This window comes from Mauremys reevesii, linkage group 3, assembly GCF_016161935.1.
Source record: "Mauremys reevesii isolate NIE-2019 linkage group 3, ASM1616193v1, whole genome shotgun sequence".
NCBI lineage: Eukaryota > Metazoa > Chordata > Testudines > Geoemydidae > Mauremys > Mauremys reevesii.
The window spans coordinates 14,566,559-14,590,212 of NC_052625.1; the positions used below are offsets into that span (position 1 = coordinate 14,566,559).

At 46.0% G+C, this 23,654-nt stretch overlaps 2 long non-coding RNA genes across 2 annotated transcripts; one reads left to right on the forward strand and one right to left on the reverse strand.

Moving 5' to 3' along the window:
• Positions 1 to 547: 547 nt before the first annotated feature.
• Positions 548 to 7,946, reverse strand: LOC120401617. The gene is made up of 6 exons (XR_005596596.1): positions 7,789 to 7,946; positions 7,466 to 7,528; positions 6,634 to 6,756; positions 3,572 to 3,677; positions 2,222 to 2,346; positions 548 to 1,136 (listed from the first exon to the last, which is right to left on the reverse strand). It is a non-coding gene; the product is annotated as an uncharacterized LOC120401617 (long non-coding RNA).
• Positions 7,947 to 8,092: 146 nt separating this feature from the next.
• On the forward strand, positions 8,093 to 10,152 carry LOC120401618. The gene is made up of 2 exons (XR_005596597.1): positions 8,093 to 8,153; positions 9,638 to 10,152. It is a non-coding gene; the product is annotated as an uncharacterized LOC120401618 (long non-coding RNA).
• The last annotated feature ends 13,502 nt before the right edge of the window (positions 10,153 to 23,654 follow it).

Below are 23,654 nucleotides of genomic sequence, written 5' to 3' on the forward strand. Positions count from 1 at the left end.
ATGGATGTTCTTTGGGCCGCCATAGCTCAGTATTTTTAATATTTTCAAATACTGTTTTAAAGTGTGCCCTTAACTGGCCATCTAATTTTTCTCTTTAAAAAAACTGGACCATTCTACTAAATTCATTCTCTGAATTTCTTATAAACCAATTTGCAGTCTTGACTTTTGTTAAAGATTTTTGTTTGGGAATTAATCTAACTGCCTGAAATCATTCAACTAGTGCAAAACTTACTCTGTGCAAAATCAGGATCTATATATAGCTGGATACACCCTCATAGATTTGCACTTAGATTATTCAACCAAGAATGCACTTGTTACATCTGGTTCAGAATAGCCCTTTGGCATGCATATTATTTTTAACGTCTGGAATTCCACACCTGTAGCAGCGGTAAAAGAGATTAGAGGTTGAATATTGGGGCGGGATCTGCACAATATTTCTTTAAATGTTTTGCTTCAAGCATATTCTTACCCTTGGTGTTCACTTGACCTGAATATTCTTGCAAACAAATTTAATATGACTGTAATATTCACCAAAACAGTTTTAAACTATTATTGAATTTTAAATTTTTAATTGCAAGTGTTTGTATCAGAAACATGATTCTAACTGTCACACTCCTCCAACCAAGGGAGCAGAAACACACAATATGACTTATGTCCGATCAAAACAGGTTGAATTTAGAACATCAAAGATAAAATCCTGGCCCCTCTGAAGTCAGTGGATGTTTTGCCATTGATTTAGTTGAAGACAGGATTTCATTTCAAATACTTGTAACAAACTGCTTGTTAACAAGCCAGTGACCAAGAATTAGTCACTGAAAATATTCAACACATACGTTTGAATAACAGCATTGAAAATATTATCTGTACCTGGATCATTCACAAATGAAAACCAGGTGATACTCATTAAATACATTATTTATCTGTCATTTGCCCTGCTCTAATAGACATCGAGTATTAATCTCTTTGGCGGCTTTAACGGTTTTGATACTGCGGTCCATAACAATCTCTGCTGTGATGAATGTACTGGAGTGTGTATGGTAGCTTTTGATTTATTCTGTTTGTCTGATTTTCCCCAAGACAAACTCAATAATGTTGAGAACAGGAAGTGCTGTATCCTTACCAAGAACAGCTGCCATCTGCATGTAAGAGGAAAAGCTGGTGACCCATGTTTTTAATCTTATGGTTTTGAAAAAAAAATGTTACTGCTTCCTGATGCAACACAATGTTCAAAACTTCAACCCTTTCACTAGTACTACTCACACTTTTCCTGCAAATACTTTAAAATGTCTTGATTAAGACCCCTTGGCCAACCCTCGCAGCCCTTACTCAGTGTCACCCAGTCCTTACCCCTACAAACTCCCATTGAATCAGTCAGCCATACTGGCAAGATTTTACTTCGTGCTGGAGTCAATGGGATTTTTGCCTGAATAAAGATTACATGAAAACTGAGCTAGTCTGGCTCCATATCACTAAGGAAAGAGATGAAATGAGTTTATTTGATCGTTTGACATATTTGCGGAATTTTCTTAATTTAATTAAGGCAGACTCTGTACGCTGGGTTCCTACATTTGTTTTCTAAGATATTTGAATGTGTTTCAACCAGTGATACATTTTGTTTAATCTATTTGGCTGTGCCTTAATTCACAGCCATTTGATTGGGGTGCTGCAGCCCTTAAAGGAATGTGACATACCCAGGGTACAGCCTAGACTAGTGAGTGGCTCTGTCACCCCTGCCCTGTGACCTGGGATGCCCTTTACACTGCTTTGCTGTTGCTGCCTCCAGTCCTGGACTGCTCACAAACAGCTTCCAGCATGTTATGTCTCTCTATGCACTTGCAGCCTGCCAGTTACACTCAGGGTTTTACCAGCCTGAATTATACTTCAGGGTGACCCCAGCACACTCCCAGTCCCAGGCTTTCCCCCCCGTACGCCTTATATTGCCCATCTCTCACCTGGACAATACAATCCCATATAAAGTCCATCATTTTATTAATGCAAATGATAGGCACAAATCTTGTTACCCCAAATAGTCTCCCAAACACTTCAATTCAAACCCACTGGTTTAGATAAAACAATAAAACAAGTTTACGAACTACAAAGAGACAGATTTTAAGTCAATATCAGTAATGAGGCATAACAGAAGTGTTACGAAAGAAAGATAAAACACAACTAATGCCTAACTTAACCAACTATGCTAAATTCAAAGCAAAGTTTTTCTCACCACATGCTCTCAGTAGTCTTACTGGCTGCTTCCTTTGTTCCTTCAATGGACAGAGAAGAGGAGCAGGGGTGTTCTTAGATTGTCTTTGGGAAGAATCTCCAGCTAAGCTTCAGGAGACAGAAGGTCTGTGTGGATGGGAACCACATGCTGTTCGTTAAAATGTAGAATTTCTGCCCACACCCCCTTTCCTGCCAAAGAATGGCCATTTCACAGGTAATGGCCCATTGACCTTGTTTACACCTGGCAGAGGCATCAGTTTGCCCTTTGTCTCTAAGGAACTGGTTTGGCCACTCCCCAGACTTGGAGCATGTTTTAGTAACACCATATCATGGAATCTTATAACTTTACATACAATTTTGCTACACATGTTTTACCAGGACAATAATGACCAGCAAATTATGTGTTTTCAAATGGCACCTCACAAGCCATTCTTTTTACAAAGATTATTACAATAGCTTGCAAGGGATGAATACAGGGGGACAGTTTGTCACACGTGGCCACAACTCAAACCGGGGCTATGGGACAGCACACTGCACCAGAATCTCTGCTAGCTTTGAGTCGGTGGGACAGCTCTGCCGGCTGATGCATGACCTGCACACGTCCATCTGGGGAACGCAGTGCTAACCTAGCATAGTGCCGGTGTTGGTATTGTGGGTGCCCTCTGCACAGATGTATGGTGCATGTCATCTTCCCCACCCTCCACTGGCCCAGGGCCAGACACCAGCTGTCACTAGGGTTCTATTTGTTTTCAGTCTATGGATTTTGATACCAGTTACTCCAAGAATATAAATACAGATATTTGAAAAATATTGCAATCATCTCTCCATTTGTACATCATTTCTTATATAAAAACAATTTTCTCATTTAAAATAAAGTTTGTAAATCTAAATGGCTTTTCACATCCTGTGCCAGTGGGGACTAAGGCGAGAGACTGCCTAGCACCTGGCTTGAGGCAAGTAGAAGGGTATTGCCAACCAGAACTCCCTAGAGATGCTCTGCCCACTCTTTACATCAGTACTGAATAATTAAAAGGCTACGCACCCCTATGAGGAGCTATTAATAAGGTGGTCAGACCTGGATGGCTCAGGACATTGGTGTGATCTAAATCACTGGTTCCAGTTGCACCCAGATGTGCAGTAGCTGAAAGTTGTTACCATCTCTTGACAGTTCAGTAGCATGTTTGAAATGAGTTTGTAGTTTCCCAGTAGACAGGCGTCTGCACCACAGATTTTACACTAATTAGCACCCTTCCCCTCCCCCCCTCCCTCATTGGCGGTCTCAGCACAAAGGCCAAGAACTGAATGGTTGTGGGGACTAAATACATCTTATTTCCTGAGGGTGGTTTCTCACATCAGGACTGCAGGAGGACGACGATGGCAGGGCTGTGTGACACGTTTATCTTTGGGCTTGCTGCAGCTGGGCTTTGTTCTCCAGGACTGTCACTCCAGGACCTTTCCTTCGCAGGACAAAAGAGAAAGGACAAAGATTTTCTAGAATGTGGCAGTTAAATGCAATTAGGCACATTCTGCTGTATGTGAACATACATACTCAAGTCTGTATCATGTATCCAGTTAGAGCACAACAGAAGCCAGTATGTGAGTAATGGACTGTGCTTGTTAAGCAGAACCATAGACATGGACAAGGTGTGTATTGGCCAGAGATGGGCTTGGGGAGTTTTAAGTACTGCTGTGAATTCCTTTAAGCTGAGGTAAGGGCCGATTTACCCAGGACCCTCCTCAGATTTTTATGGAAAGTCAGTTTTATATTTCCACTGGGGGTTTGCCCTGATTACAACCAGCATAGGCCAGCCATAATTGTGACCGCATCAGTGCAACTTCTAGTGTCGACAGGCAAAGCTCCTGTTTGCAGTGGTGGAGTTTAGTTGTGCTTGAAGCTAGAATAACCTTCACTGATACAGTTGTATCTCAGTGGTGAATATGTAACAGCTCCCCCTCTGTGCCAGACCACAGAGGATCTGAGTTGTTAGAGCCCTTAGCAACAGTGGTTTAGCTCAAGCTATAACCACTTATGCTTTTAGCTCTGGAGATTCCCATTTCAATCCCCCATGTGTTGGCCACCATGGTGGCCATCACACAAACAGTAGCTTTTCCTGTCTGCACTAGGGAATGCATTGGGGCAGGTACAGGGGTTGCTGGAATCAGGTAAACAGAATAGAGGGGACCTAAGAAATATCATGATCCTACTTCCAGTGTGTTTCATGAATGAGGACTACTGATATTTTTTACTTAAGTAAGATGGATAGTATGGAGACAGTGGCAGGAGGAACGGCTATCAAATAGTGGCCTAAGAGTGGCATAGAAACCTTACACGATTTCTAGAGTGATTTTGCTTGACCAGCTTGAATAGAAAAAGAGTTCATTTGACTCTGAGACAGCTTTGGGCAAGAGTTTGTTTCTGGCACTTGGACATTTTCAGGTTCCTGGAGCGTTCCACAGGGATCAATTAGAAAATGTTAATGCCTAACAAAGAGTGAACTTAGGTGTATATATAGACTATAGAGATAAACACGGCCAGCATACAGCAAGCGCCTTTCTTTTTAAGAGAACTCCACTGCAGCCAGATGTACATGATATTTTTTTGATTTCATGATCACAAGTAAAGGCCCCTTCACAGAGCAACAGCTTGTGTACACAAAGTTTAAAAATTCTTCTTGTGAAGGGGTTTGCTTTCGGCTCTCAAACAAAGATCAGATTGTGCAACTTGAGGCTATGGTTTCAGTGGCTTTTTAGCTAAGGTGCAGCTTTTTACGAAATTTCGGGCAGACTTTTTTTTCTTTGTCATCATGAAGCCAGCGACAACTCAAATATTCCGGCACAAAGAGGAAATGGAAAAGCATCTAAACCTGTAATTATGTTTGATAGTAATACATATGAATCTTTTATAATAGAGTGACAGGGGAAGAGATACCATGGTAAAAAAGATGCTTCTACTGAAATATGTATTTTTTTGGCATATGTATCTCTGGGCGGTATTCCTGAGACTGTCACGCATGAAAACCAGCAAGCTGGGTTTCCCCAAGGTACCTACAATACTGTACCTAGAGGGAGATAATACAATGAGGCGATCCAGTCTCATTATATGATACTATATCTATGTCAGAAGATCATCTTTGGGAGCCAGTATTGTTGGTTTTTTCCCCCTGTGGCATAAAGGGATGATGTTATATCGGGGGCAACTGTGGAGGAGATATTGGGCCGGCTCTCTTGAGGGTCTGAGTACCTGTAATAGTGGTTGTGGATTGTCAGCACCTACAGGACCAAGCCCAACATCTGGAGGGGGAAATAAAATCCTGGCGCCAAATCCTGAGGCCTTTATTTTTATCCAGGAAACCTCCCCTTCCCTGCCTTGGCTTCAGCGAGAATTTGTCTGAGTAAAAACTGAGTCAGGACTCAGAACTTTCCCAAAATAAGGAGAGAAGAGGTTAAAGAATATTTAGATGCTGGATGTATTCAAATTGAGAGGGCCTGACGAAATTCATCCTACGGTACTTAAGGAACTAGCTGAATCAATCTTGGAATCATTAACAAGTATCTTTGAGAACTCATGGAGGATGGGTGAGGTCCCAGAAGACTGGAGAAGGGGAAATATAGTACCTATCTTTTAGAAGGGGAACAAGGAGGCTCTTGGGAATTAAGTCAGCCCAAACTTCAATACCTGGAAAGATATTGGATTTCAAATATGTTAAGAGGGTGTTATAAAGATGATGAGGATCAATTGTTCTCCATGTCTGTTGGAGGTAGGACAAGAAGTAATGGGCTTAATTTGCAGCAAGAGAGATTTACGTTAGACGTTAGGAAAAACTTTCTAACTATATAGCTAGTTAAGCTCTGAAATAGGCTTCCAGATACTACAGCAATGATCATGGCACAAAAACACATATAGACTAGAATTTTACTCTTTTTCCCCTTTTGCTTTAGGGCCAGATTGTGGTTTGCCTCTGGACATGTGTGCACAAGGGAGGAGGCACAAGGACTCTGCCTTCTCGAGCTTGCAGCAGCAAGCCCATGTGCCCCATGACCAGGGGGATGCTTCTTGTTAGGGATTCTGCGGGTGCTAGTCACCAGGGAACAGGTGTGGCCCAGCCTCCTAAGGGTATAGCATTGGGTTTGCTTTTCCTGCATGCTTGAGACCCCAGGATTTCCCTAAAGCGTAGTGTCTGTCTCAGCTCCGCCTGGGACGGTCTAAAGCTGCCACTGGTTGTGCTTTTGAAAAAACAACGGTCTTTAAAATTGCACATTTCAATACAACCAAGAAACCGGCCTCAAATGATTATTTTCAGATAATCATGACGAGGCCAGATCTCATGATAATTCCACAGGCTCTGGGTTCCCTGGGCAAAGCACTTACTCAAATTAGTGAAGTATTGTACACAAAGTAGGGGCATCACTGACCTGATCTGTGCTTATACAACACTGGTGAAGCTCCTAAGGTTCTCTACTAGCATGTGGTAGGCTTCAGGTAAAAGCTGGTATGAATTCTCTGATGTCAGTCTCCTAATTGGTTGTTCCAAAGTCCTAATTCAGAATATGGAGGGAAGATCCCCAAGACATTACAATGAGCTGGCAAGAACACAGAGGGCTTTCCTATGTAGCCTGTTTACCTTTTTGCTTGTCAAAACCTATGTTGTGCCACATTGTTCTAAACAAAGCCATCGCTGGATATACAACGCCAGCTCAGAAAGTCCCCCTGGGAAACAAGCATTTCCAAATTGCTTTCAGCTCCATAAGGCTACTTTCTTTAAAAAAGTGAAAAGAAATATTCATCCTCAGCCTCAATGTATTGTTATGGAATTAAAACATGACAGAGCGGAAAAAAGCTGATCCTGATGTCATTAGGGATTGTGAAATTATTAAGGACTCCTTGCCAGAACTCCTTTTGTGCACGTTTCCACCCAGGGAAACTAGGACAATTCCCCATCTTTCATTTTCATCATAGCTGAGAGACACATAAGAGGCATGACAGATGAGCACCCTGCAGGATATTTGATTAGTCACAGGCTGAGTTGCTTTTTACTCAGCACAGCTGCAGTCGTTTGCATGAGTTACTCCACAACAAAGGTAAATGGGAAGGCAGTGGTGTAAGATTTGTTCTCTAAGAACAGAAAACCCTGCTGCGGATACTCAGCATCATGCAGGATGGGCCCCAAGAATGGCTCAGCATAGATGCGGTGGTGATGACTTAGCAAACAGAAAAGAAAGCAATTACTAGTAGAATAACAACTACCTCTGTTCTTCTAGTACCATTCAAGCCTTTATTGGTCCCAGATGGTTCAATTACAGCTTGCTCCTATGAAACAGAGGGAATAATGTTATTTTCAATGCAGTTACATAATTTTTTTAACCCCTTCATGACAAAGTCCCTATTAGGAAGCTGCATTGTATCTTATGTAAGGAAAATGTGGATTTAAAGGGAAATAGCCAGGTAAGCTCTCTGAGGCAGGGATTGGTTTTTGAGTAATTTGTCTGTATAGCACTTAGAACAGCTGGGCCCTGATTCTTCTAGTGAAGGACAATGGTAATACAAAACATAAATAACAATAATAATACCAGTGGCAGTGCATCTCAAAAGGATCAGGCTCCTTCCAGGCTGGTGGCAGATGCAGGTTCTCAAAAATACTTGAAAAAAATCACTTGCCCGGGGGTAGAAACATGGAGTGGGCTGACTGGAGCCAGGAAGCAGAGCCCTGAGGGCAGCTGGCATCTTCTCTGAATGGAGGAAAACTTAGTTAAAGTGTGTCCCAGGGGCAGCTGCTCCTTTAAGAGGATATGAGGCAGGAGCTGAAGCAGAAGAGCTCAGGAACTGCAGCTGTTTTTTCAACCCAGGAGGGAGCAGGAGCAAAATGACCCAGGGATGGGAGGAAGAGGGCTGAGGTGCAGAGCAACTGGAGCCACTCCTTACTCTGGCTGTGCAGGTATTTTTCACACTGGCTTGTAGGTTATTCCTTGGGCTAATAGGTATTGAGGGAATTCTTCTAGTCTGGATTCAGCCCATTGCTAAGAAGTATTTTTTTCTCCTAAGCTGCCCTCCTCAAAACAGTTTAAAATATTGATTTCTCTTTTGAGCAGGGCATCACCCCAAATTGGAAGAGTGCAGCCCCTACAAACTGAATTCAGCATGGCATAACAAGCGAGGGTCCTAAACAGACAGAGGGTATGGCTACACTTACAAATCTGCAGCGCTGGTCGTCCAGCTGTGCAGGGCCAGCGCTGCAGTGTGGCCACATTTGCAGCGCTGTTGGGAGTGATGAATTATGGGCAGCTATCCCAGCATTCAAGTGGCAGCAACGTGCTTTTCAAAAGAGGGGGGTGTGGGGCAGTGTGACAGGGACCGGGGGGGGGGGGGAAGAGAGAGTGGATTTTTGGAACTGACACTGTGCAAAATCAGAAAATTGTCCCACCCCCTTACTGTTAACTGCAAACAGCCTGCATCCAACATACTCTCTTTCCCCCCTCTGCCCCCTCCCCTCGTTTCTCTCAAGCAAAGCAAACACTCAACCCCTGTGAATCACGCAGGGGGGAGGATCTCATTTGATTGTTCACAGATTGATCACAGCAAACTGGAGCTGATAAGCAGCTCCGGTAGCAACGGAGCTCCAGAGGTTCACAACAAAACAAAGAGAGGCTGCATAACAAAACAAAGGGAGTAATTTAGTTAAAAGCATTCTGGGATATACCCTTATACCCTGGAGGCCAATAACAGCGCTGGTGTGTGGCCACACTTGATGACCAGCGCTGCAGCACCAGCGCTGCAATCCTTATTCCCCATGCCGAGTGAGGTGTACGGCCAGCGCTGCAGCCAGGGAGTTGCAGCGCTGGAAGTGCCCTGCAGGTGTGGCCACTTACTAATTGCAGCGCTGGAAAGCCTCCACCAGCGCTGCAACTCGCAAGTGTAGCCATACCCAGAGAAGCACATGACTCCTCAGTAAGGCATATACACATCCTGGTGGTTCCATTAAGTAGCGTGTGTGAGAGAGAAAGAGAACTTCCTCCCCCCTCCTTCCTCAGGCTTCATGGCAGAAGGGAGTTTCTGGCAGGGATGTGAATGTGGTGGGAGACGTGGCTTGGCAAATAGGTTCAGGGAAAGCATCCCAAGAATAAGCAGTAGCCTGACAGAAATCCTGGAGACATCTGTGTGAGAAGGAGACAATGGAGGGATGGAGGCTGATGATTGTGCGGGGAGCGTGTGCAGAAAGAGACGAGAAAATATTCAGCAAACTCACTGCAGCTCACACAAGCCATGCTATTTCCTGACTCTCAGCAACTTATCCTTCCTGTCCTGCCCTCCTCCTGCCAACGACCCCTCTCCTTTACCTCGCATCAGCAATGCTCTGAACATCAGAGTGCAGAGTTTACTGCTAATAATGTGACTGTTGTCCTGCTCTTGCTCCCGTTGTAGCCAACTGCAACATTCCCATAGACTAAATGGGAGACTGTGCTGCTAACTCGGCATCATCAGCAGAAGAATTATCATAGCGCAGAGAACTGGAAGCTGCCTTCTTTGATCATTTCCAACAAAGGCTGAATTCCACTCATGTACTCCCTGTTAATTAGGCAGAAAAATGCTCTACCCCTTTCAAACATCCTTTTCCTGGACTGGGTCTTCTCTTCTCAAATGTTCTGAACCTCAGCCAGCTCTTGTGTACATTCATCTCTAGGAGCTATTTCCAGTATGACTAACCGAGCACCAGCTGACTCAACAACTCCAGTTACAGATTGGCCACATCCCTATATGGCTTTCATAAAGATTTGCCGTAGGAGGTTCCAGCAGAACAGTCACGTGATCGTGTTCAAACATGCTTTCTGTGTTGGTAAATTTATGACTCCACAGTGGGGGAAAAAACTTGTCAGCCCATTCTGCCTCTGCTGGTCAGAGTGCTTCCCTGCCAAGCCAATAAAGCATTGAAGTCTGAAGTTTACAAGAGTGCTGGGCCCAGGAGCTTGGAGACATTGCACAAATTAAAGCAGATTTTCAAATGACAGAAGCCATCTAACCCATTGCTTTTTCCAGCAATTAATTAAAAGTAGGGAGGATGGTAGTGGCAAACGGAAAGTCTGTAAACATCCTTGTTGCATTATTTATTAGTCACTTCTGGGTGAAAGGACTGTTCCTTTTACAATCCCCATGGCACAAGCCCTGAGCAGGCTGTACATTGATGTATTTAGGGTTCATGTAAATCCCAAACCCTGACTCGTGCTGCATGTCAATCTGAGTTATAATATAATATCAGAGCTCAGGTTGAGGTGTTTCCTAAGAGTCAGATGTTTGGGTTTTACTTGCAAGAGCATTATCGGAGAGAACCAACTCCTGCTACACATCGTGTGTCTTATGTAGGTAGAAAGCCCCAGACCAGCGGTTCTCAAACTTCATTGCGCTGCCACCCTCTTCTGACAACAAAAATTACTACATGACCCCAGGAGGGGGACCAAATCTGAGCCTGCCAGAGCCCAGCCAAAGGCCGAGCCCCACCACCCTGGACAGGGGGGGCCAGAGCCCAAGCCTGACGGCTTCAGCCCCTGGCAGAGGGCCTGTAACCTGAGCCCCACCACCCAAAGCTGATGCCCTCAGGCTTCAGCTTCAGTCCTGGGTGGTGGGGGTAGGGCTGGGGCTGAGGCTTCGGCCCCAGCAAGTCTAATGCCAACCCTGGAGACCCCATTAAAATGGTGTCATGACCCACATTGGGGTCCCGACCCACAGTTTGAGAACCGCTGCACTAGATGCACTGAAACTGATGCAGTGCCCGCCAGACAGACAGACAGACAGTGATGCTGTGCAGGCAGACTCCACGCTCCATGTGTACCACACAGGTTGACTTCTCTCTGCAGCAGCAAGGGGTGGAAATGGATTGGATATGACCTGGGCCTGTGACTCTGCCCATTGGAGTCAATCAGAGTTTCATCTGAGTAACAACTTGAGTAAAGAGGGCAGGATGCAGCCCATAGCATGGAATCGTTATTGACAAATCGGGTTGCTTTTACCTCATTGCTTTTCAAATCTGTTGTAGCCACACACCCCTCATCCATCCAGAATTTGGGCGCTGATGGTGACTCACATTTCTCAAACAGCCTCCGGCATTGCAAAATGTACAAGTGTTCAGGTTGGTACAGGTGTTTTTAGGGAAAGGAGTGGGTGTGTTGTGTCAGAGAAGAGGAGATGGGACAGATTTTGGTGTGGGAGTGGCAGTTATGGTGTGTATTGAAGGACCAGGTCTTTCTGTAGAGGTGAGGGGCAGGCTTGTGTGTTTGATATACAGAACGAGGTGCAGGGGAGACTAGAGAATGGGCTTGTCTGGGTGACAGGAGGGGAAGGGTAGAAATGGAGCAGATGTTTTGAGAGTGCTGCCATGTGAACAGAAACAAACTTAGGCCTGGATGTGAGAATTATGTAGTCACATATTTGCTGAAGAAGTGAGTGACATAGCAGATTAAATGTTGGATTTATGGAGGAAAATGAACTCCAGAACCCTTTTCTCTCTCACCCTCCCACGCCACTGCTGCCTTAAGGAAAAACCAAATGCTTATAGACAAACTTAACAAGTTTAGCAAAGTAAATAGGAGAGCTGAAAGCATGCCGTGTGGACAAGACTCAGGAAGTATGCAAATGCATTGCCAATGCACTTGTTAGTTGGAACTTGGAACTTTCCCTCAAAAATAGTTGGTACTTAGAATCTTTTTTGTTAAAGAGTTGCCTGAAAGGCTCTGGCTTGCTAGTGCTGGAAACTGGTCTAAGCCACCGAACGGTATGCAGAGAGTATGGCAGGGCAATCTCTCCCCGCACTGCCCAGAGAATGTGCCTCAGTCCTGAACATGGAGGGACCATGTCTAGGGCTGGGAAGGGTAGTTCAGTCTCCATGCTCCATTAATACTGAGATTGCCAGCCTGTGCTTTCTTGCAATGCTTCTCTACTTGGAACTAGATTGAAACGCACAAACTCATCACACCTCAGACACTGAACAGCTGTCGAACGCTAGAGAATTTTCATCACTCTCCAACCACTGGGCTAGGGGGAAGATTCCCATAACTAGAATTTATGGAGTAACTCTTCTCTGAATTGCTGGGACTCCTAGCATTGTCTATGCACAAATATTTCTCATGGTAATTGTGAAGGATCCTTGAGATGATTTGCATGAAGAGTGCTACAGAAATGCAATATTTTACTGGACAGTCTATTCAGGTGTGATCCATACTACATGTATGTGAGAACCCCTGGTTTAGTGATAAGGTAACACAGTGTCCCTTGTGCATGGGGTCAGAATCTGAATCTAAAGACTCAGTCCTTTGCTCCCAGCCAGGAAGGTTTTGCAGAGACCATGGCCTCAATTTTGAGCTATGTTCAAACTCTGCTGTGTGCAGTGTTGTGTGGGACGCAAAGGTGGTTGTATATTACCTATGTGCCCCCCTGCTCTGGACTCTGGGGCCACCTGGGGACCAGTCCGGTCCCTGGGATAAACTAGGGCAGCCAGCAGGAGCCATTGCAGCAGCTAAGAATACCTGGAATAATACAGAAGCCTTCTGTCTACCCTCCACTTTTCTGGCGAAACCCAGAACATGCACCTAATGAGTGCACCTAGGAACATACACCTAGGGTTGGTTCCACCAGTTGTATGACTCTTTCTCCCCTGCAGAGGCAACATAAAGGGAGTCCAGTGTCAGCCAGAAATCAGGGCCATTCAGCCCTAGGTGTGGGATGGGAAGGAGAGCACCTTGCATTACTGGACAGTGGCCCAGACCTCCTGTAGGTTCAAGAGTGGTCTTGACAGATTCCAGAGACATTTGAACCAGGTGTCTGTATCCTGAAGGATAGTTTTCATAAAGAAGAGTTCGAGTTTGAAGTTAGAGAAGAGAAGAAATGGGGCTAAATGCTAGAGGCTCTGAGGCCTCCCTGTAAGGGAATGATCTCTGCATGTCAACCAAAAAGCCATGCAAGAAATCAGGCATGATTCACAGACTTTAAGGCCAGAAGGGACCATCATGATCATGTAGTCTGACCTCCTGCACATTGCAGGCCACAGACACTCTCCCACCCACTCCTCTATAGACCCCTAACCTCTGGCTGAGTTACTGAAGTCCTCGAATCATGATTTAAAGACTGCAAGTTACAGAGAATCCACCATTTACATTGGTTTAAACCTGCAAGTGACTCATGCCCCATGCGGCAGAGGAAGGCAAAGAAACACCAAAACAATCTGGGGTCAGGAAAAATTCTTTCCTGACCCCAAATATGGCCGTCAGTTGGACCCAGAGCATTTTGGCAAGACCCACCAGCCAGATATCAGGAAAGAATTCTCTGTAGTAACTCAGAGCCCTCCTCCATCTAGTATAACATCACCAGCCGTTGGGGGTATTTGCTACTAACGGTTGCAGATTGACTATATAACATTGTAAGCATCCCCTCCATAGACTTATCAAGCTCAGTCTTGAAGCCAGTTGGGGTTTTGTTGCCCCTCACTGCTCCCCTTGGAAGGCGGTTCCAGAACTTCACTCCTCTGTTGTTAGAAACCTGTGTCCAATTTCAAGCCTGAACTTGTTGATGGCCATTTTTATCCATTTGTTCTTGTGTCAGCATTGTTACCTAACTTAAATAACTCCTCTCCCTCTCTAGAACTTATCTCTCTAATGTATTCACGTACGTGAAGCTGATGAAAGATAAGCTTGATGTTGTTAGGAGGGGGAAAGAATCCTTGGCTCAGTATCTACAACAAAAGCTGAAGCGTTTTGGAGTAAGGAACACCCAAAAAGCTCAAAATCAGGGCCATGGTCTCTGGCGAGCCTTCTTGACTGGGAGCAAAGGACTGAGCCCATAGATTCAGACTCTGATCCCATTCATGTAGGGACACAATGGGGTCCTGGCAGTGATGAGCTGCCAAAATCTTAACAACCAGTTCCCTATAAAAAGTTCTGATTTAAGGGGGGGAGGGGCCGGGGGAGGGGAGACATACCCAGGGGGCCCTGCAGGGCCTGGAGCAAATTCCCCCACTTGCCCCCCGGCAACCCTAGAGCTTGCAGCCCCCTCCCCCCTTACCTTGCTGGCAGCTCAAAGCAGCAGAACGACTCAGGAGCTCAGCTGAGCTGCCCAGCTGCTGGCCATGCTGTGGCTCTTCAGGGTGGGGAAGCGGGGGAGGGCCCGGGGGAGACATTCTCATGGGGCCAGGGGCCCCTGCAGGGCCCGGGCCAATTGCCCCACTTGCCCCCTCCCCTCCCCTCTGGCCAGCCCTGGAGCTTGCAGCAGGACCCCCACCCACATACCTTGCCGGGCCTCTCAAAAAGCGGCAGCAGGACAACTCCAGAGCTCAGCTGAGCTGCCCAGCTGATGCCAGCGGCTGGCCACGCTGCGGCTGGGGGGAAGCGGGTGAAGGGCCGGGGGAGCCTCAGCTTCCTCAGCTGGGAATCCTGGGAGCAACAGGATGGTCCAGCCCGGGGACTGGAGTTCTTTTCCCACCCGCTGGCCCTTTAACAACTGGTTCTCCATGGAGGTCTAATTTTAGCAACCGGTTCTTGGGAACCTGTGGGAACTGGCTCCAGCTCACCACTGGGTCCTGGCCCATGACTGGAGCCCCTAGGGGCTATTGCAATGCAGCTAATGATAATAATGTCACAGTCTGGACACTAAGTTTGTTTGTTTTTTCCTGGGAAGGGAAGTTGAAATGTTGAAAGGGTAGTTGATTAGTGATAAGAAAGGGACATCTCTGTTACATGTTGACAAAGCATCCAGCCCAGGTGGATTAGGGTCAGAATTCTGAAGGATGGAGAAAGAGGAAACAAGAACTCCTTTAACAGAGATTTTGATAGCTTGCTAAGGATGGAGGATGATTCGATAACATGGCTAATCAGTTTGCATCTTAAACCAAGGCCCTATGTACACAACAAGTACAACCATGTTTTTTGTAAACAGTGGGTGACACTTTTATCTAGTTACCTCAAAGAGAACTGTTGCTGACACCTCCATGTGTTAGTAACATTTATGAATTCCCCCCACCAGGCTGCCCAAGCATGTTTGTTCTGGTGCATTCTAGAAAGAATGGGCCAGCTGCTCCTTAGCGCCTCAGCAGGGATAGAGTGCTCGATGCACATAGAGTGGCAAAAATTATACATGGGGCAATGGACTCAGGGATGCACTCCCACACTGGGATCTGGAAGCAAGGAGGATCAGCCAACCTGGTTACAAAGTGATAGTCAAGGCCCTTGTGAACACAGCAAAATCAGGGTTACAATTTGAGTAAAAAGCAACAAAGAGTCCTGTAGCACCTTAAAGACTAAGGGCTGGTCTACACTGGGGGGGGATGTCGATGTAAGATACGCAACTTCAGCTACGGGAATAGTGTAGCTGAAGTCAACATATCTTATTTCGACTTACCTCCCGTCTTCACGGCGCAGGATCGACGGACGTGGCTCCCCCGTCGACTCCGCTTCCGCCTCTCACCCTGGTGGAGTTCCGGAGTTGACGGGAGCATGTTCGGGGATTGATTTATCGTGTCTAGACAAGATGCGACAAATCAGTCCCCGATAGATTGATTGCTACCCACCAATCCGGCAGGTAGTGTGAATGTACCCTAACAGATGTATTGGAGCATAAGCTTTTGTGGGTGAATACCCACTTCGTCAGATCCACGAAAGCTTATGCTCCAATACATCTGTTAGTCTATAAGGTGCCACAGAACTCTTTGTTGCTTTTTACAGATCCAGACTAACACAGCTACCCCTCTGATACTTAACTTGGGTAAAGAAGACAAACATGCCAACCAAGGCTGCTGGCAAAGGCAATAGCGAGTTAATATCCAGAGTTACTAACTGAGTATTAACCATGTAGTGTGAAGACATAAAGCACACTTAGCGTCAGCAGCGCCTCTGCCGTGTTACAAACCCTATCAAGCGTAATAGTGTAGGATGGCCTTGCGGGGAAGGGACTGACTAGACCTCAGGAGACTTAGGTTGAATTTCTATCACAAACTTCTTGCCTGGGCGCGGGCAAGTCATTTGATCTCTCTGTGCCTCCTGTCAAATGGGTGATAATACCCACTTTCTCGCCTCACGAGATGTGGTGAGGAAAGATTCATGATAGCTATTAGGTGCTCAGATACAGTAATGGGGGTTGTGTAAGTACCTTGGAAGTCGGAGGGGACACCGTTAATCCCCATTGTCGTTAATTATTTGCATGGTAGAAGTGCCTAGTACTGGGGAGTAACGGACTAGCCCAAATGAAACTAAACTAAAAAATAAAAAGCCCTTCAAAATAAAATGACCAACAAGGCTTCTAATGATTTACAAACATGGTGTTGGACTTTGAGTGAGAAGTTGCCCGCAAGCCCTTGTTTGGCAAAGATAAGGAAATCCTGACATTAAAGATCATGTTATCCCCATAGCCCCTAGACTGTTGAAATAAAAATCAAAGGTTATGATGATATCTATATACTGAATTCTGATACTGAAATACAAAGATGAAGAAGTTGCTGAATGGTAAAAATAAGGGCTGTGTTCATTTACTTTAATCGTTTATTATTATTATGGTTAATGAATGAGTGTGAATAGGGCAATAATTATGCAAAGGCCTTGGCCTAGCTTTTGCCTGGCATGTGTGTTGTCTTGACAATCTCCTTGTCTTATATAGACGTGTTCAGATAATGCTTATTGCTGATAGGCCATAGGTGATGTTTTGTTTCTGCACTGGAGGATTTAGATAAAAGGAAGCTAATTAGGGTAATAAATACACAAAACGTAATGCTAAAAGCCTTTATAATGGTAAAACAAGAGCAAGGTGACATGAAAACATAATGCCATGAAAAGAGTGTAGATGGCAAAAGTTGTGTAAATTGAAGCTTGTACGTGCGTATTGTATGGGTTATCTGAGACATAATGCTTAATGTTGACTGGAAGAAAGCTAATGATTATGTAATATGAAAAAAATATAAGAAACCGAGTGAACAAGGGTCCAAGATGGAGAAATACCGGACCAGAAACTGAAGGAATAAGACTGAAGGACAAGACCAGAGGCCAGACACTGAGATGACTATCATGAAGTGCAGGAGACCTTCCTGGTACCTCGGAACTCAGTAACTTGGGCCCAGCTGTTCTACCTTATCCATTTAATCTCTGTCATTAATATACGGTCAGAACCGATACCTGACAATAATTCTGTCTGAACATTTATAAATAAAGGTGAAAATTGATACTGTCTAAATTGGGTGGACTTGTGACTCAGTTTCCCACCTTACAGTAGGAGCGCCAGTCTTGGACCAGGCCCCTAGTTTGTTAGGTGCTGTGTAAAGAGAACAAAAAGATGGTCCCTTCTCCCAAGAGCTCACAGTGTAAGTAAACTCATAGGCTGTAGTTGGAGACGATTATTTTATCCTTTCTCATCAGCTCAGTTCAGTGTTCAGAACTCTGCATACTTTTCTGGTGCTTTTGACATATGTCATTCATGGGGCAGAGGGAAAGGAACCTCCAGCATAATTAGCACGTGGGCTAAGAAAACTGAACGACGCCTCAGAAAATTCACTACAATGCTGTTCTAGCCCCTGGGAGACATGGTGTACCTGTGGGAGACTTACCTCTGAGAACTGTCCCATTTGATATGGTCAAAATGAAGCCCATGCTGGCTTTAGTAACAGCGGGCACCTTCCCCTTACAACACTTGAGTTTGTGGAGTCGGCCGGAGGGTTTCTCCTGTATTAGTCAGCCAGGCAAAGACACTGGAGGTTCAAGATGGAGGATGGGCAATTTAGTAATGATCTAATTAACACAGAGAACAGGTTGCAACATCATTGTCTCTGTATTTTGGGAGTGCCTAGAGAGGAGGACTGGAGCATTCTTACCTTTTAAAATCAGTTCAATAAGATCCTGTTATTTCCTCTCCCGCCGCCCAAACAAATTGCAAAACATGGAGGTTGGGTCTAAACGACTTTCATTTCAGAGTATGGCAAACATCCCAGTGAGAACCAGTGGAGTGACTCGCTCTGGAAATGAAACCCAGAAATGGCGGCTACTTCTGCAGCGTATAACTCTGGGAGTATTTTTGCCACCTTTTGAGGTGCAGTATACAAACCAGATTGACACTATTTCCTTTAATTACATAGCTACATGCAGCGCAGCACATCCCTCTTGGTCATCTGCTGTTCTGTGCTGTCGGAACTCCATCTGTAACAACTAAGCCATCAGTGGTAACGGCTGCTGTTCGGCCAGAAGTCTGAGTGTTATGCCCCTTCTTGTACTCTAGGTGTTCCATAGAGCCTGGCTGTTTCTGTGATCCAAAGTTTGCTAGCTGCACTTCAGCTGCTTCCTTTCCTCCTCATCCATTTCCATCTTGTTACCATTCTTGACTGCTGGATCAGAGCCAGACTTTACAAAAATTCTTTTCATTTCTTCAACCCATTTCGATCAGACCCACCGTAACGGACTCTCACTCCATCACTTCATTCTTTCCTTACCTCTCCCAGATAGTGCACCTTCCACTATCAGATTTATTTTAGTAGTCATGAAAGATACCCAGTGCATAACTGATTGAAATGCTTATCTATAGGGCCCTACCAAATTCATGGTCCATTTGGGTCAATTTCACGGTCATAGGATTTTAAAAATCATACATTTTATGATTTAACCTATTAAAATCTGAAATTTCATGGTGTTGTAATTGCAGGGGTCCTGACCCAAAAAGGATCTGTGTGTGTGTGTGTGGGGGGGGGTTCGCAGGGTTATTGTAGGGGTTGCGGTACTGCTACCCTTACTTCTGCTCTGCTGCTGGCGGCGGCACTGCCTTCAGAGTCTCTGAAGGCAGAGCCGCTACCAGCAGCAGAGCAGAAGTAAGGGTGTGTTTTTCATGGCCATGAATTTGGTAGGGCCCCTAGGTGCCAACTCCGTGGGTGCTCCAGGGCTGGAGCACCCACGGGGAAAAATTAGTGGGTGCTCTGCACCCACTGGCAGCCAAGCTCCTCGCCCCACCCCCTCCTCACCTTCTTCTCTGCCTCCTCCCAGTGCACCACATCTCTGCTCCTCCCTTCTTCCCTCCCAGTGCTTGCCACCGCCAAACAGCTGTAGCAAGCTGTGGGAGAGAGGAGCGGGAACATGACACGCTCAGGGGAGGAGATGGGGAAGGGGCAGGCCGGGCAGGGATTTGGGGGAGGAGTCAAATAGGGGCAGGGAGGGGACGGAGTTGGGGCGGGGACTTTGAAGAAGAAATTAGAGTGGGGGTGGGGCAGGGGTGGAGTTGGGGCGGGGCTGGGGGCAGATGGGGGTTGAGCACCCGCCAGCGCCAGAAGAAGTCGGCGCCTATGGTAGGGCCCTACATATTTACAGTGCAGTTGCAATGCAGGCAGTCTCAGTAATCCTGACTGGAATGCCTACTCGAACTGCATTCGAAGACTGCCAGTAAAGGTATCAGTTGTGGTGTGGTGCCCCATCTATTAGGAACTGGGCTGAGGTGACAGGACTGATCTTATCACATAGGCCACTGAAGAGTTATTCGATTCTCATGACATTCAGTTGTTACTGGACTGAATCACTGTTAGGATCAGTGCCCTTCCAGGAAAAGGCTGTGTATCCTCCCCCAGGGAAAACAAGGAAAGCCACATACATGAAAGGGATTCTCCCAGATTTGTGAGGAAACTGGCAGAAGCCAAAATTGCCTTATGTGGCTTTATGTGCAAATTGCTTCCTCAGAAGCTGTAGCTGTGCTAAGAAGATCCTTATTATCTGCTCCTGAGCATTAAGGGACGGATTCTCAACTCAGCTCCCAACCCCGGTCCCAGTAGCTGGGCCTGGGAGCTATGCTGGAGGTGCTCCTCTGCTCTCACCACAGCCCTGACACTGCAATGGCCCCTAGTGAAGGGATGAATGTGGGTAGGATACGCATAGCAGCATAGCCTCCAGCCCTGCCCTGCCCCGCCCCTCGATTGCCCACGTGGTCCCACATGCTAGTGCACAAATTGCAACTTGCAGAGCTCAGCCAAGCTCAGGGGAACTCATCCTGTTTACGTTCCCCTCCCTCAACTCCTGATCTCCCCCCCAGGGAAGAAGAGCCCTAGCCAACAGCCCCTCCCAAGAGACAGGGAGCAGGACTTGCCATTGACCTAGACTATTATATTTTTACCAGAACTGTATTTGTTACACGAGTGAGAACCAGACCTGGCTTCCTTAAGCAACTGTAATGTATGGCACACTGTCATTAACTGCTGTATCATGTCTTGAAATACCATGTGCAAATTCATAGATAGGAAGCAAACCCCGCCCCATACTCTGCTCTCTGGGTAGCGTATTGCTAATGAGATGGAGCTCACAACATCCTGCCAAAAACTGACATACGTTTTCCATCGGCTACAGTACCAACTGAAACTAAATATGAGACCCGGGGTAACCTAATCACTGCTTGGAAAGTGACTTTGCCAGGGTTTGTCTGACTACGGTAAGGGTTTGTCCAACTACGGTAACGTTGGCGTTGCTGCATTGAATGATAGAACATCAGTTGATCTGGGAATGCTTCCATCGTCATGCTCACCCCTGTCTGTGTTCATGCTGCAATTGGCAGTGATGTCTGACTGCTAAGTGGGACTTAGGATAATGTGGTTAGAGCTAGATCCTTCCTCCCTCCGCTGCACATTGCTTCTTCCCTTCCGGTACAAACAGCAGAACGAGCTCTTTCCTCCACTCTCAGAACAGCGATTACAGGCCATTCTCCAGGCTGGTTGGCACATCAGAGGGGGTTCTCAGGACAAATTATTTGGTGGCCTCACAATGCGGCCACCAACTTTTGCTGGTGGCCTCTCTCACACTTTTCCCTAAAATACTTAATTAGCTTTAGGAAAAACAAATAAATATGCACATAGACACGTCCAAAACATTGTAATTTATTTATTGCCGGCTAGTAATTCTGTTGTGAAAAGTGATACTACCAAACATACAAGCATCACTTTTCACAGCAGACTTAGGCTGTGTCTACACTACTGCAGTAAGTCGACCTACACTACACAACTCCAGCTACATGACTGACGTAACTGGAGTTGACGTACCTTAGGTCGAGTTACCGCGGGGTCTACACTACTTTACTCTTCTCGTCGGGGGTACAGTACAGGGGTCGACTGGAGAGTGATTTGCAGTTGATTCGCCCAGTCTTTACTAGTCCTGCTAAATCGACCACCGGTGGATTGATCTCAGAGTGTTGATCCCGGCTGTAATGTAGACCTGCCCTTACTCAGCCCCGGCAAGCCTGGGGACAAATTAAGCCCTGGATGGGGGGGGTCGAGGGCCAGGGGCAATGAGGCAGCGAGGCCAGGGGCAATGAGGTGGCCGGGGGAGGCAGCAGTGGGGGCTGGAGCCTGAAGCCCCGTGACCTGAGCTGCTCCATCCCTGGGAAGTGGGGAACTTACTGGCTGCCTGCTCCTCCAGCATTGTGCCCCAGAGGTGGGCAGGACCCAGTCCTTGCTGATGGCCCCAGCAACCAACACTAAGGCGGTGCAGCCAGGAGCACCAGGGAGAGGGAGGGACCATCGCTTCCTCCCGCTCCCCGCCCCATCACAGCCCAGGAGGCTGTGGCCACAAGAAAAGCCATGGTGGCTGCATGCGGACGGTGGCCGCATTAGAGAATCTACGGAGCCTGGTCTGCAGTGCAAGGGGTCAGCTCACTCGTGTGCTAGCGAAGGGGGCACGAGATTCAAAAGGTGACCCAGTGTATGTTCTCTTGGCTTGCCCCAGGGAATTCTATCCTGGCTGGTGGCCTCTAAGAACTAGAGAGTGAAGCCAGCGGCATCCCTGCTCCTCTAGAAGTGCTGACAAAGGCAGGACTTAATAGCAAATTCCCTCATTGACTTATGATTTCTTGCAATGGGATTGAGCTTTATGGTTCTTAATAATCTGAATGCATGTTAAAGATCCAGGCCAAACATGCTGTTTGGGATTGAAATGTGACATACATTTCTAAAATGTTAAAAATTTAATTGTGGCCTGTGCAGTAGCATTAAAGGTAACATTCGTTTTATGGCATTGGTGCAGGCAGAAAATTTCTCCTTGTAATGTAAGTGATCGTTAATGTAGTGACATTTCTCTGAACACATAATGAGCCAAAGCCAGCCCTGGTATAATGACAGGGAAGTCAATACAATTATACCAGGATAACTTTGGCCCGTAATTTTCAGCTGTCATAAAATATAATATGTTTTCCATTCCAGATTAGTCTCCCCTCATTTTGCAAGCAGAGAGCTACTTAGTTAAAAGACATCACATTATCACCAGCCCACTCTTAGATCAGAAGGCCTCAGTGAAACTTGGTTCCTATAAATATGAGTGCTGCTTAGCAAACATCTTGTCTGCCTCTTGTTTGCCCAGTCTTCATTTTTATGTGACAGAAAGGATGTGTGAGACCAGAGATTATTCTTCATTGTGGGGTGACAAAAGGGAATTTCTAATAGACAAGTGATCTGAGACTATTCACTAGAGCGGGGAGATTATTATTATTTTTGTTTATTTATTTATTAGAGTAGTATCCAGAGGCTCCAGCTTTGGTGAGGCCTGCATTGTGGTAAGCATTATACAACTACATAATACATGACAGGCCCTGGCCTGTAGTACTTTAAAAGATCCAAACAGGCAAGACAAACAAAGGGTGGCAGGAAGGAAGTATTAGCTCCATTTTACAGATTCAAAACTAAGGCACTGAACTAATATAATGTGTCCAGTTTGAGAACCCTTGTTCTCATCATCTGCATAGTCGTTTGTACCAGCCTCATGAGGTGGAGGGTGACAACCCTTCATGCAGCCCACTCTGTTAAGTGAGAAACCACAACTAAGGGCATCAAACCGGTGACCAAATGTTAACCGTTGACCTCCCGTTCAAAAGAGCAACTAAATAAGCCTACCATGCTCATCACCATTGTATCTAAACGTGTACCATTCCAGTGTTGCCAACGTTCATGATTTTTATGGTGAGTCTTATGGTAGCTGGTGTTTTTCTAAGTTGCCTCAACTGCTGGAGTCTTTTGAATGCATGAGAATCTCAGCTTTCATTTTTATAAAAAGGTAACGTGACCCTGGTGTAACCTAAAGGCTCAAAACCCAGAAGACAGAGAAAGAACCCAGAATGTCGAGTTCTTTTAAAACCAATCTCATGATTTTTGAACATTTGGGGGTGGTACTACTGTGTTCCCACAGAGAAAGTCAATTGCTGGGTGCAGATTAGAAATCCTAACCACTTTGGCTCGGTCTACACTACAGAGTTAGGTCACCATAAGGCAGTTTACGTAGACCTAATTATGTCAGTGTCTACACTAGCATGCTGCTTCCGCTGAAGTAAGTGGCCCATACCCCAACATCATAACTTCCATCTCCACGCGAGGTGTGGCACTTATGTCGGTGTAGTTAGGGCGATGCAGTGTTCAAGTGGGGCTGACAGCTGGGCTCCCCACCACCAGCTGTCAGCTGGGCACTGGACTCACAGC